Here is a 13,264-nt window from a genome sequence, read left to right as displayed (position 1 = left end):
GGAAGGGGCAGCCAAAACAATCTTCCTCCTGGCTCTTTTAACTTAATGCCCCTTTTACCCTTTCAAACAAGATTAACACCGGAGTTCCTGCTTTCAGCAGGCCACTGTCACCTCTGTCCTCGTAGAGGGTTTGAAGGGCCGGTCTTCCTTAACCTGTACAGCCCCGGATGCAGGATTCCCCATTCTCCGAGACCAGAGAATGAAAACTCTTAAGCCCAAAAACAACCCAGAAGGATGTCCCAACCAGCTAGCGAGCGCACAGGAAGGAAAACCCCTTCCGACCCTGGTCAGGATCCCCAGGCTGGATTAGCCTGCTTCCTCTGACTGGGCCTGAAAAATCATTAAACAGGTTAAGCTCCTCACCATCTCCTAACGCTCCAAAAACAAAGACTGCTCACAGCCTCTGGGAAGAGAGATCTTATAAAATGTTTCAGGGGGACGGCCATTCCAGACCCCACGAAGGGAGGCGCTGAATTTAAATGGATCCTCGCCAGTCACTCACCCATACTCAGCTTTACTATGGCACAACAAGGCCGTAACGGTAATGGACTGGCTGTCGGTTACATAACATTTAATTTACAGACAATACGTACATCAGACAAATCACACTACTAAAACAATATACAACTACTGCTACTAAACGTCATTTAACTACTCACCCAGAAGGTGGGGGTACTGCCCCATTGAGCTGGCTGATACTGTGGGAGATTGATAGCTGCAGAATCAGCTGACTTCCCTGTAGGACCCTGGCTTTCAGCCACGGCAGTGGCAGGCTCCCCAGCACAGCAGAGCTGTAGTGGTGGTAAGCAGCAGCAGCAGCCACCCCAGTGGGCCACAGCACCAGAGGCAGGCTGCAGTGATGACAGGTGCCCTGGCCTGCAGTGGTGCACAAGAAATTCACCATTTCTGGTTGTTGCAAAGAAGAGGATAATAAAGTGATGGCAGCAAAAGCTGGGTTGAAGATCCACATTGGAGGGGGTTCTAAAAAGTAAAGTGGCGAATGCCACAGGTTATGTTATTGGGGCCCTTATTAAAGTGTGCTGTAGCCATAATTTAAAGAGACAGGAGCCACAAGTACAGAGTACAGAGCCATGAGGGGATGGCCCAAGGCACATCACCGTTTAGGTGGGAATGCAGTGCACTGTAGGGGTGACATCACCAGCCCAAACAGGAAAGCAGAAGCCGTACTTGCAATCCCGTTAAAGGATGTTAATTTTACCAATTTTCAATTTCAAACTGATTTCTTATTAGTTGCAATTCCAGAGTAAATCATTGCACAATACATTATACACAACATGAAATATAAAAGTGAATCAGAATAAAAGCATAAGATATAAAAAAAACCTTAACCATATACAAAATGATTTAAAACTGGATTCTGTCAAATAAGCAGCTAAAAAATATAAGTATAAGAAAAACATAATAAACATTCAGGGTCAGACATTCAGACCAGTTCCCTTCAGAATTTATACTCTGTCCATGAAACAGATCTAGTCCTCTTTAATCTATAAATGTAATTCATAATTTAAGAGCAGCTATCTCAGGATGAAGCAGTTTGTTTTGTTATAGCTAATATGTTGGGGTTTTTTTTGTTATACTGCCACCCTGTGACCTGTTTTTGTATTGATTAATTCAGTTATACTATAAGAGCATGTAACCATTGATCCACTAGGTCATGATAGGTGTATTGTGGGTATTCTGACACTTACTGAGTAGACATTCTCTGTTTTCTGACTCAGATTGTAATCTTTTCCCCCCAATTGGTCACCCCTAGTGATTCCAGGGCATGCTGGGGAAGTTGTTTTTCTCCGGCAAACAGCCCTCCATTTCAAACAAGTCTCTGAGCTAAGCTTGCAATACTATTTCTCTCTCTCTTTCTACCTGAGATCCCCACAAATGCATTGTCTTTATACCCTGTGTTCAGCTAAAGTATTCAAAGGAACTTATCAACGCTGTCTGTATCTTTATTCCCATGTATATACCACTCCGTGCCAAAGCTCAGAGCGGTCGACAAGTTAAACATTTACAAATTCAAGGTAAAAAAAAAAAAAAAAAAAGCAATCAAAGATTCATGTCTTAGAAATATAGCAATTCTAAAAAAACACAGGCTAAAATACTGGACATCAATGTTATATACAATCATAAAATAATGCTTTAAATGAAATAAAAGTACATTCCTAAAACAACAGTCTAAAATACTTGGACATAAATGTATTCAAATGTAAAAAAGAAAAACACTTTTACTGAAGAGAGTAATAAAACAGGGTAAAAAGATAATCGAAAAGACTCAAAACAGATGCACCTTTAGCATTTTTTAAAAAGTCTTAGTACATGAGAGGTCACGTGATGGGCTGTGAGGTGCAGGACGTGTTCCTGTAACGCTCCGGGACCCGATGCCCCCATTTTTTCCTTATTTTGCACAGTTAAATGTGTTGACTCGGGTGCAACCTTTTAACATATACTGTGGCCAAGTCTCAGGGCTCCGCAGGGAATCAGACTGTGAGTGCTGGCTTCCGTGATGGCTTCAAAACTGCAAGAGAAGGACAGAGAATGGCCCAAGGTCAGGGGAAGAAAATGATGGGAGTAGCAAGCAATTCCCCATTCCCCATTCCCCTGAGGCCAGAGACCCAATGGTAAATGAAACAGCAGTGGTAATAATTGCAGCTATTTTAGAAGCCATTTTGAAAGAACTTATGGGAAGTTCTACGAGCTGCACTCACTATTTTGCAGGTGCGACAATGCGCTAACACAAAGTGGAGTCACGGGGGTCGGGCACGGAGGACCGTGTAAGCACACTGAAGGCCAACATTTCTGCTTTAAAATCTGCCTGCGATGCCCATATGGCTAAGCCGGAAGATCTGGAGAGCCGATCAAGAAGAAGCAATAGCCACTTCATTGGAGTTCCAGAAAGCGTTCCCAATAACGAGTTAGCAGAGAAACTGGCTGATTGGCTTCCATGTGCACTGGATGTGTACTCCAAACATGGTGCCATTAGGCTGGAAAGGGTCTCTGCAGGCAAACGAAACTAGCATACTGCAACCAAGCATAAACGGAGATTGTCAAATTTTCTAATTTTGCCCAGAAAGAAGAGGACCTGCAAGCATACCGCCGAGCTCACATTCAGGGCGAAACAGTACAGTGTGCTCTGACGGAGCGCACTGTTAGTCGGAATTTGGACGCACGTTTTGGATGCGCTAGCTTTACCCCTTAGTAAGGGGTAATAGCGCATCCAAAACGTGGGTCCAACCCTCCCGAACCTAATAGCGCCCGCAACATGCAAATGCATATTGATGGCCCTATTAGGTATTCCCGCGCGATTCAGTAAGTAAAATGTGCAGCCAAGCCACACATTTTACTTTCAGAAATTAGCGCCTACCCAAAGGTAGGCGCTAATTTCTCCGGGCACCGGGAAAGTGCACAGAAAAGCAGTAAAAACACACCCTCCGACTTAATATCATGGCAATATTAAGTCGGAGGTCCCGAAAGTTTAAAAAAGTAGAAAAAAAATTTTGAAATAGGCCCGCGGCTCACGGGTTGAAAACTGGACGCTCAATTTTGCCGGCGTACGGTTTCCAAACTTGTGGCTGTCAGCGGGCTCGAGAACTGACGCCAGCAAAATTGAGCGTCGGCTGTCAAACCCGCTGACAGCCACCACTCCTGTCCGAAAAGAGGCGCTAGGGACGCGCTAGTGTCCCTAGCGCCTCTTTTTACTGCCGGGCCTAATTTAAATATGATTTACTTGCCCGCTCTCCTGCATTTTTTACTGAATCGGCCCGATTGATCAGTTTGAGGCTACTATTTTAATTCTCCAAGATTTCTCGGTGGCAGTAGCAGTGCTCAGGAAAGCATTTTCCCCTTTGTGCACCTGGCTGGTTGAACGACACATTCCTTTTGCTTTGACTTACCCAGCACGGCTTTGCATTATTCATGCGAATAAGTTCCCATGCATGAGTCGGCAGAGAAGGCTCAGGAGTTTCTGCAGTCCATTGTGGAGGTTGGCATTAATGGATCCCCCAGTCCTCAGTGGCAGGAGATGAAGCCAGCAGACTGAAGTGCTGTGAGAGTCAGGGAAGAGTATATAATATGGCAGGGACTCAGCACACTAACCGTGGCTATTTGGTATAATAAATGAGCCCAAACCAGCCACAGACTCAAAAGTAATTTGCACCTCTATGCGAATCAAGTACCCCTTCCAGAGGAGGAAATTGGCCCGTGACACCGGGGGAAGGGTGGGGGGCACTTGCTTGGGTGAGGGGGCGTGGTAATTGATTAACCTGACTTTCTCTTGCTCAAGTATGACCGATAGCTCCTGTTCTTGAAGGTTTGGCAGCTTATCATAGGGGTGTGCATTCATTTGCAACGTATTGGTATTCCGCAACGTATATGCCATATTCGTTGTATTTGTGGGGTCACAAAACATAGGCGAACCCCCACGAATACAATGTATCACTAAAGAATAAACCCCCACCCTCCTGACCCTCCCCCCCCCAAGACTTGCCAAAAGTCCCTGGTGATCTAGCGATAGTCCTAGAGCGATCTCCTGCACTCGGGCTGTGCCGGTATTCAAAATGGCACCAATAGCCTTTGCCCTCACTATGTCACAGGGGCTACTGATGCCATTGGTCGGCCCCTGTCACATGGTAGGAGCACAAGATGGTGCCAGCCGTCCATTGCTCCTACCGTGTGACAGGGGCCAACCAGTGGCACCGGTAGCCCCTGTAACATAGTCAGGGCAAAGGCTATTGGCGCCATTTTGAATACCGGCAGTCGACAGCCCAAGTGCAGGAGAATGCTTCAGGACCCCGCTGGACCACCAGGGACTTTTGGCAAGTCTTGGGGGGGTCAGGAGGGTGGGGGGTTGTAGTTTATTAAATTTAAAGGGTTGGGAGGGGGGGTTTTGGAAACAAATATATATGTAACTAATGATCGGATCGGAGTCCCCCGAGAACGGATACAAATGATTTGGGTCCCAACGAATACCAAATAGGACGAATCCGCCCTACTGCACATCCCTAGCTTATCATTAGTAGAGAGCTAGTGAGCTGTGCATATATTTGTATTGTTTGCATTTATCTTGTTAGTTAAGGGGAGTGGAGAACCTGCATGTTGTAGGTGACCTCAGTACCTCTGATGAGGTGATGTTGAATTTGGTATTGTATATGGTTTGGGGTTAATATTGTTGGGTGGGTGGGTGGGTGGATGGGAGCAGATACAGAGAGAAGGAAGAAGACAGGGTGGGAGGTGGGAAGCCGCTGTCAAAGACTCAGAGAATGGATGGGGCCAAACTTTACCTACTGTTACGACCATGGCTGCTATGCAGCCGCCTCACCACCAGAGGTCCCCCACGAGCATGTTCTTCTGGCTGGCCCACTCCTTCCTTCCTGTCTACTCTATACCCCAGAATTTCCTTTATAACCCTGCCTAGCAGTTCCATCGGTGCTTCAGCATCGAGCTCGCCTGGACTCCCTGCTCTAGCCTCTTTCGCCTTCTGTCTGTGGCCTACGGGCTTCTGCTTACGGTGTGTGCATGTGGCCTACGGGCCCTCTGCCCGCTGTGTGTGGCCTACGGGCTTCTGCCTCCTGTGTGTGTGTGTGGCCTATGGGCCTCTGCCTGCTGTCGGTAACCTACAAGCTTGCTGCCTGCTGTGTGTGTGTGTGTGTGTGGCCTACGGGCCTTCTGTCCGCTGTGTGTGGCCTACGGGCCTCTACCTGCTGTCGGTAACCTACGAGCTTGCTGCCTGCTGTGTGTGTGTGTGTGTGTGTGGCCTACGGGCCTTCTGTCTGCTGTGTGTGGCCTACGGGCCTCTACCTGCTGTCGGTAACCTACGAGCTTGCTGCCTGCTGTGTGTGTGTGTGGCCTACGGGCCTTCTGTCCGCTGTGTGTGGCCTACGGGCCTCTACCTGCTGTCGGTAACCTACGAGCTTGCTGCCTGCTGTGTGTGTGTGGCCTACGGGCCCTCTGCTGTCTGTAGCCTTCGGGCCTTGTGCCTCGCTCTGCTGCCTTCGGGCTTATGTGTTTCATGTTCAATGTTAGTGCTGTCCTGGTTTGTCTGTCTAGTTCTCTGTCAGTCTTGTTTCCTCAGTTCAGTCACTTATACCTCCAGTCATTATCACTCATACCTGCATGCTTCCTGAGTTCATCCTTACCAGCACCCAGTTCCAGTTTCCTGTACACCTTTACCTACATTCACGTTCACACATACTTCCATGCTGTTCCAGTCTTCAAGTTCACTCTTACCTTCATGCATCTGGTATCAGATATCTCCAGCCTGTATTAGACTCCGTCTGCCTATTCCACCTTCCCACTTGCCCATAGGGTTTACTCATTCCTGCCTGCATCAGCCAGCATCTAGACTCTTCTGCAGTCCTGCCTTTCTCCACCCTGAGACATCCTCGGTAGTGGTGTTCACCACTCCTGGCCTGAGCCCATTCCTAACAGTATGCTGAAGCCATTCACTTGTGGAGAGACAGAGAGGACTCTATATTCTGAGGGTGAGTCTCCACGGTTTGTTACCTGTATCTCTTGTCAAACCCTGAATTACCCCACGAACCAGAACTGTTTAGCCTGTCAGTTTTCTGACCTGGAACATTGGGCATGCAGCAATTGTCAGAAAAGGAATGTTTCCTTCTATCATGAATGCCTTAATTGTAATTCTCCCAAACCAGGCTGGTGGAAGTGTCTCTGTCTTCCGTGTCTTTTGCCTCCAGGCAAACCCTGCCCCCGCTGCACAGCTAACGGGCCATCTTCTCCTCAAAAAGATTCAGCCAGTGCTATTACACTCTGCCCTGCTTCTGGCCCAACTAAGAATGTTTTCACCCTGGGCAGTTTGCAAACAGAAAATTTCAGCACAACTTTTCACAAAACTTCTCACCAAAAAGCAACTTATACTTCAGGAAAACCAAAAACTTACCTGGTCAAGAAAACTTCTAGGACTTCCGTTCTAGAATCTCAAGAACAAAAACAGATGGAACTAATTAACCCGAGCAGGGCTCTGCTTCCCACAGCTGCTGAACAGCCTGTAACGAGCACCTTCCCGAGACGGCCCAAATCTGCCTGTGTCTTCACAAAGCTGCAAGTTTCTGCTGCAGATTCAAGGAACCATGGTTTGGGGTTTGGATTTACCATTGTGTCTCAGAAGGAGCTTAAGCCGGCTCTGCTGCCCCCGGAGGGGCTGGAACCTGATCTACCACCCCAGGAGTGGTTTGGACTCACCACTGTACCCCAGGAGGGGTTTAGACTCACCACTGTGCCCCAGGAGGGGCTTGAGCCTGCCGTGCCGCCCACGGAGGGGCCCGATCTGGTCCAGCTGCTGCCGCCCCCGGAGGGGCCCATACCGTTCCAGCTGCTGCCCCCGGAGGGGTCCAAACCGGTCCTGCTGCCACCCCAGGAGGGGTTTGGATTTACCACTGTGCCCCAGGTGGGGCTCGAGACTGTTTCTCTACCTCAGGAGAGGTTTGACCCTGCCCTTCCGCCCCAAGAGAGGTTTGTACCTGCTGTGCCGCCTCGGGAGGGGTTTGAGCCTGCACAACTGCCACAGGAAGGGCCTGGACTGCTGGCACCATCTCTGGAGGGGTCTGTGCCTGCCACCCTGCTGCCGTCCCTGGAGGGGTCTGTGCCTGCCGCCTTGTTGCCTCGGCAGGGGACTACCCTGTCATCCCAGAAGGAGTTTGGGGTTACCGCATTGCCTCAGAAGGACTTTGGATCTGCCATCATGTGGTGTTCCCTGCAAGGTTGGGATCCCAGAGGAGGAGGAGGGCTTGAAGAGGGGGTACTGTTACGACCATGGCTGCTATGCAGCTGCCTCACCACCAGAGGTCCCCCACGAGCATGTTCTTCTGGCTGGCCCACTCCTTCCTTCCTGTCTACTCTATACCCCAGAATTTCCTTTATAACCCTGCCTAGCAGTTCCATCGGTGCTTCAGCATCGAGCTCGCCTGGGCTCCCTGCTCTAGCCTCTTTCGCCTTCTGTCTGTGGCCTATGGGCCTCTGCCTGCTGTCTGTGGCCTACGGGCTTCTGCCTACTGTGTGTGCGTGTGGCCTACGGGCCTTCTGCCTGCTGTCTGTGGCCTACGGGCCTTCTGCCTACTGTGTGTGTGTGGGTGGCCTACGGGCTTCTGCCTGCTGTGTGTGGGTGGCCTACGGGCTTCTGCCTGCTGTGTGTGGGTGGCCTATGGGCCTCTGCCTGCTGTCGGTAACCTACGAGCTTGCTGCCTGCTGTGTGTGTGTGTGTGTGTGTGGCCTACGGGCCCTCTGTCTGCTGTCTGTAGCCTTCGGGCCTTGTGCCTCGCTCTGCTGCCTTCGGGCTTATGTGTTTCATGTTCAATGTTAGTGCTGTCCTGGTTTGTCTGTCTAGTTCTCTGTCAGTCTTGTTTCCTCAATTCAGTCACTTATACCTCCAGTCATTATCACTCATACCTGCACGCTTCCTGAGTTCATCCTTACCAGTACCCAGTTCCAGTTTCCTGTACACCTTTACCTACATTCACGTTCACACATACTTCCATGCTGTTCCAGTCTTCAAGTTCACTCTTACCTTCATGCATCTGGTATCAGATATCTCCAACTAGTATTAGACTCCGTCTGCCTATTCCACCTTCCCACTTGCCCATAGGGTTTACTCATTCCTGCCTGCATCTAGACTCTTCTGCAGTCCTGCCTTTCTCCACCCTGAGACATCCTCGGTAGTGGTGTTCACCACTCCTGGCCTGAGCCCATTCGTAGCACCTACCCTGTGAGAAGAGAGAGGATATAGGCCACTCTTGCCCAGTCTGAGGGGAAGCTTGTTGCTTGTAATTCAAAAACAATCTGGCAGTGGTTCAAGAACCCCTTGTAGGTTTTGGGGTTCCCATCTTAGTGAGGTGGAGGTGAAAGGTAAATGCTAGACGCACCAAGTGGGAGCTGTGTGCCGGAGAAGTTGACGCAACCACTGGTGGCAGAGGAACCATGCTTGGTGGCTAGACAGAGTTCATGTGTTGGCCTAGAGTTTGTATGGAGCCTTCGAGCTGGTGGGCCTGCAAGGCAAGACCCTGTAAAATCTGAAGTACCAATGAGTCTATGGATCTCATGGCCTTCGCAATCTGTCACGCTGAGTAGTAGTGAGTCTTTGGGCCACTGTTAAGTTGTCACTGCTTATTTTGTGCAAGCACAAGATGGGCCTTAACAGGCGGCAGTTGACTTGCTATGAGATGATCTTCCACCTGACCAACCACTTCCCCCTTGAGTTGAGCCTTCAGATTCTGGCAGCCAGCAGGACTTACAAGGTTGAAATAAAAGTGGAGTAGAGGTGCAGTCCAAGGTCAGGGCAGACAGAAGAGGATGCAGAGTCAAGGTCCAGTCCAAGATCAGGCATGAGGAGATAGGCCAGGAAGACCAAGACACGGAGGATCAGCCACTGACAAATATGAAAGGACAGGACAAACTCAGGAGGCAGACACCAAGTAAGGCAGGAACCGAGGAGAACCACAACACAGGAAACAGGACCACAGGAACAGTGAAGATGCTGAGCTAGCACTGCTAAAGCAGAAGGTCTGTTGTGAAGGCACTGGTTAGTGGTTCTGAGCTTCCTTTTATACAAGGCAGGATATTATGTCATGTGTACATGTCACAGGAAGTCCTGCCTGCAGGATCTATAAAAAGGGCTCAAGGGCTGCAGCAAGTTCAGCCATGTTCCTGGGATGCCATATGATGCCAGAGGCTATGCCAGAGGTGCTTCAGATCAGAGGTGAGGGATGTTACAATTTCCTTAAGTAAGGCAAGAATACAAGTCCCTGGAGGCAGTGGAGTATGACCAGGATTAGATCTGCCTGAAACTCTGCCTATACATACTTGATTTGTTCTGAAAACTTTAAAGAGTCATCCAAGGTAATATCCAAATTGCAAACTTTATTTTTTAAAACTAATGGACAGTCATCCAGTTTTTGGCCTAGGGATAATAATATGGAAGTGACTTCTTCACCTTGAGGAAGTCACCTAGAGGACATCAGCTTTTCTAAGATTTAATTTAAGTTCATTTTCACACATCCATGCTGAGAGGGCTGAAAAAGACTAATTCATTTTTCCAAAAGAATTATTCGGATTGGGGCCTAATAGCATGATTATCAGAATATCATCTGCACAGACAAAATAATGTACCCTAAATTTACTTATGCTTTTCCTCATAGGGCCAAATAAATGTTGAACAAAATGGGTGAAACATGGACCCCTGGGAAACACCATATCTTATAGGCTATGGATTAGAACATATGTTTCCTATTATGACTTTTTGAAATCGCCTTTGTAGGAAGTAGTCTAAACCAGCTAAAATCTTCTGTCTTAGTCCTTACTCTGATAATCTCCACAGCAAAATTCCATGATCCACAATATCAAATGTTACAGAGAGGTCAAGTCAGACCAAAGTGACAAGGTGCAAAGTAACTTGCCCATTAATGCCAGTAAGACAGTTTCAGTTCCATATCCTGCTCAGAACTGATGAGGATGTAATTTATTAGAATTCTGCAAAACTCTCCTAATTGAACCACCACTTTTTTTAAATTATTTTTCTTAGAAATGGTGAGAGGGGTCTGTAGTTATATAAATCATTTTATCTGAACCAGATAAAACCAGAGGATAGATTAGTGCCACCTTAAAACTGGAAAGGAGTAGACCTATAGTCAACAAGATATTCGCCAAGTAAGTCAGCCATAGTAATAATTTAACTTCTGCATTTTTTTAAAAGCCAGGAAGGTTCAATATCTAATTGGCAAGAAGTAGCTTTCTTAGAGCTCAATAGTTTCTTCAGCTAAATCAGCTCTTGGAGGAAAAATCGTTCCCATAATGGACTTTCTACAATCAATATAGAACTGTAACTAAAAACATTAAAAAAAATAATCTTGGTTAGGTTCTTATGTCCCTCTGAGGACATATCCTAATCCTCTATTTGAGAGAGGAAATATCAGACACAGCAATAGCCAAGCTGCCCATTTCTAATTGGCTGCAAGTCACATATTTTCTCATAAAATAGTCTTCTGGAGAGATTGCATCACATTAAGAGTAAAATGCAAGAGATTTATTTCCGATTTCATAAGTTTTAAGTAATTGGAAAACTGTCCTGAAAAGGTAGTATTGATAGCAGAAGCTGCATCTGCTGGTGGATAAGCAGAACTTTGAGTGAGAATATGTCTGTTTAAAGCTTGCAAAAGTAATAGAGGGTTAAAGTTTATTCTGTGTGTCTATAAAGTGTGCTAAAGAAATTAAAAGGTTAATATTATTCTGGGTGTGATTTAAGACTTTGCAAAAAGGTCAATTATTTTGCTGTTGGAAAGTGTGAGAGCTGTTTTCTGGAGAAGTAATCAGTGGTTTATGATTTGAAAAGGTGTTAACTGCATGAGCTGTTAAAGAAATAAAGGGAGAATAGCTGAGAGGGTTGCTTTGTCAAACTATTTTCAGTGTCGATCTCTGGAGTTTTATTTGCAGTATTTGCCTTAGAAATATAGATAGATTACACTGGGCAACAATGAAAGTGTTACTGACCTAAAAAGGTCCTACTCTGTAGTATCTTGTTGTGCTGAACACAAATATGACCATGAAAAGTTTTTATTGGCTCTCGTTTTGAAGATATTTAATATAGTTCACTTTCTATGTTTAGTCATGTAAATTTATCCAGTAGGACTGTAAATAAGCCTAGAATGATGTAATATTGCATAATACCATCATGCACACATCATCCAGAGTTTATTACATCATTTTCTGATGCAATGCAGTTCTACTGCCATGCTGCTGCTGAGTAAGCTGACATCAGCAGTGTACTATATGAAGCCCAGTCAGAAAGGGTGAGCATTTGAAATATTCATGCTGGCTGACTACTGCTGGACACTCCGCAGAGATGCTCCCGAACAGGTGTACAAGAGACAAGCAAAGAAATCTAAGACGTAGTCTATGACTTCATTTTTCAAACGGTATTAACCGTAGGTCTCCTACTATTGGCATACAATTCAAGATGTAATTATATTATTGCATATTACAAAAAAACTAGAGCCAATTTTGCATTTTCACAGTCACATTCGTGTTTAGCACATGGAAATGTATAAGAATTGACTAATTTCATTTCCGTAACATGAATTTTGTGAAAATTTGTTTCCCAGTGTTATATAGATAGGCCTGATGTAATAAGACAGGAAGAAAAATGTGTTGCGGACATGCCTTGTGGCTACGTATTCTGTGGTGAATGTGTTTAGGAAAGCCCTGGGAAGGGGCGAAGAGGTGTGATCGCTTGCTCCTGTGTGATTGTGAGTCCCTGGTCCACGTGATAACTCAGGAGCCCAAAGGTACCCCAAGGATAGGAAAGCAAGTGCGAGCTTGGACACAGTTTGAACTCATGAAGAATGGAACCGGAACTACAGACCGCTTGCATAACTTCAGTGCCAGGAAAAATATTGGAAAGTGTTCTAAGCATCAAAATCACAGAATATATAGAAAGACATGGTTTAATGGAACAAAGTCAGCATGGCTTTACCAAGGCAAGTCTTGCCTCACAAATCTGCTTCACTTTTTTGAAGGAATTAATAAACATGTGAATAAAGGTGAACCGGTAGATGTAGTGTACTTGGATTTTCAGAAGGCGTTTGATAAAGTTCCTCATGAGAGGCTTCTAGGAAAAGTAAAAAGTCATGGGATAGGTGGCGATGTCCTTTCATGGATTACAAACTGGCTAAAAGACAGGAAACAGAGAGTAGGATTAAATGGACAATTTTCTCAGTGGAAGAGTGTGGGCAGTGGAGTGCCTCAGGGATCTGTATTGGAACCCTTACTTTTCAATATATTTATAAATGATCTGGAAAGAAATACGACGAGTGAGGTAATCAAATTTGCAGATGATACAAAATTATTCAGAGTAGTTAAATCACAAGCAGATTGTGATAAATTGCAGGAAGACTTTGTGAGACTGGAAAATTGGGCATCGAAATGGCAGATGAAATTTAATGTGGATAAAGGCAAGGTGATGCATATAGGGAAAAATAACTCATGCTATAATTACACAATGTTAGCTTCCATATTAGGAGCTACCACCCAAGAAAGAGATCTAGGCGTCATAGTGGATAACACATTGAAATCGTCGGCTCAGTGTGCTGCGGCAGCCAAAAAAGCAAACAGAATGTTAGGAATTATTAGGAAGGGAATGGTGAATAAAACAGAAAATGTCATAATGCCTCTGTATCGCTCCATGGTGAGACCGCACTTGAATACTGTATACAATTCTGGTCGCCGCATCTCAAAAAAGATATAATTG

General features: G+C 46.1%; 1 long non-coding RNA gene across 1 annotated transcript; it reads right to left on the bottom strand.

Moving 5' to 3' along the window:
• Window positions 1-2,123: 2,123 nt before the first annotated feature.
• Window positions 2,124-7,007, bottom strand: LOC115089303. Its single transcript, XR_003856056.1, has 3 exons — window positions 6,911-7,007; window positions 3,906-4,055; window positions 2,124-2,530 (listed from the first exon to the last, which is right to left on the bottom strand). It is a non-coding gene; the product is annotated as an uncharacterized LOC115089303 (long non-coding RNA).
• Between the last annotated feature and the right edge of the window lie 6,257 nt (window positions 7,008-13,264).

Source organism: Rhinatrema bivittatum, chromosome 4 (genome assembly GCF_901001135.1).
Source record: "Rhinatrema bivittatum chromosome 4, aRhiBiv1.1, whole genome shotgun sequence".
NCBI lineage: Eukaryota > Metazoa > Chordata > Amphibia > Gymnophiona > Rhinatrematidae > Rhinatrema > Rhinatrema bivittatum.
Note: the sequence above shows the minus strand (reverse complement) of the source record. Positions and strands in the feature narration are given on the sequence as shown.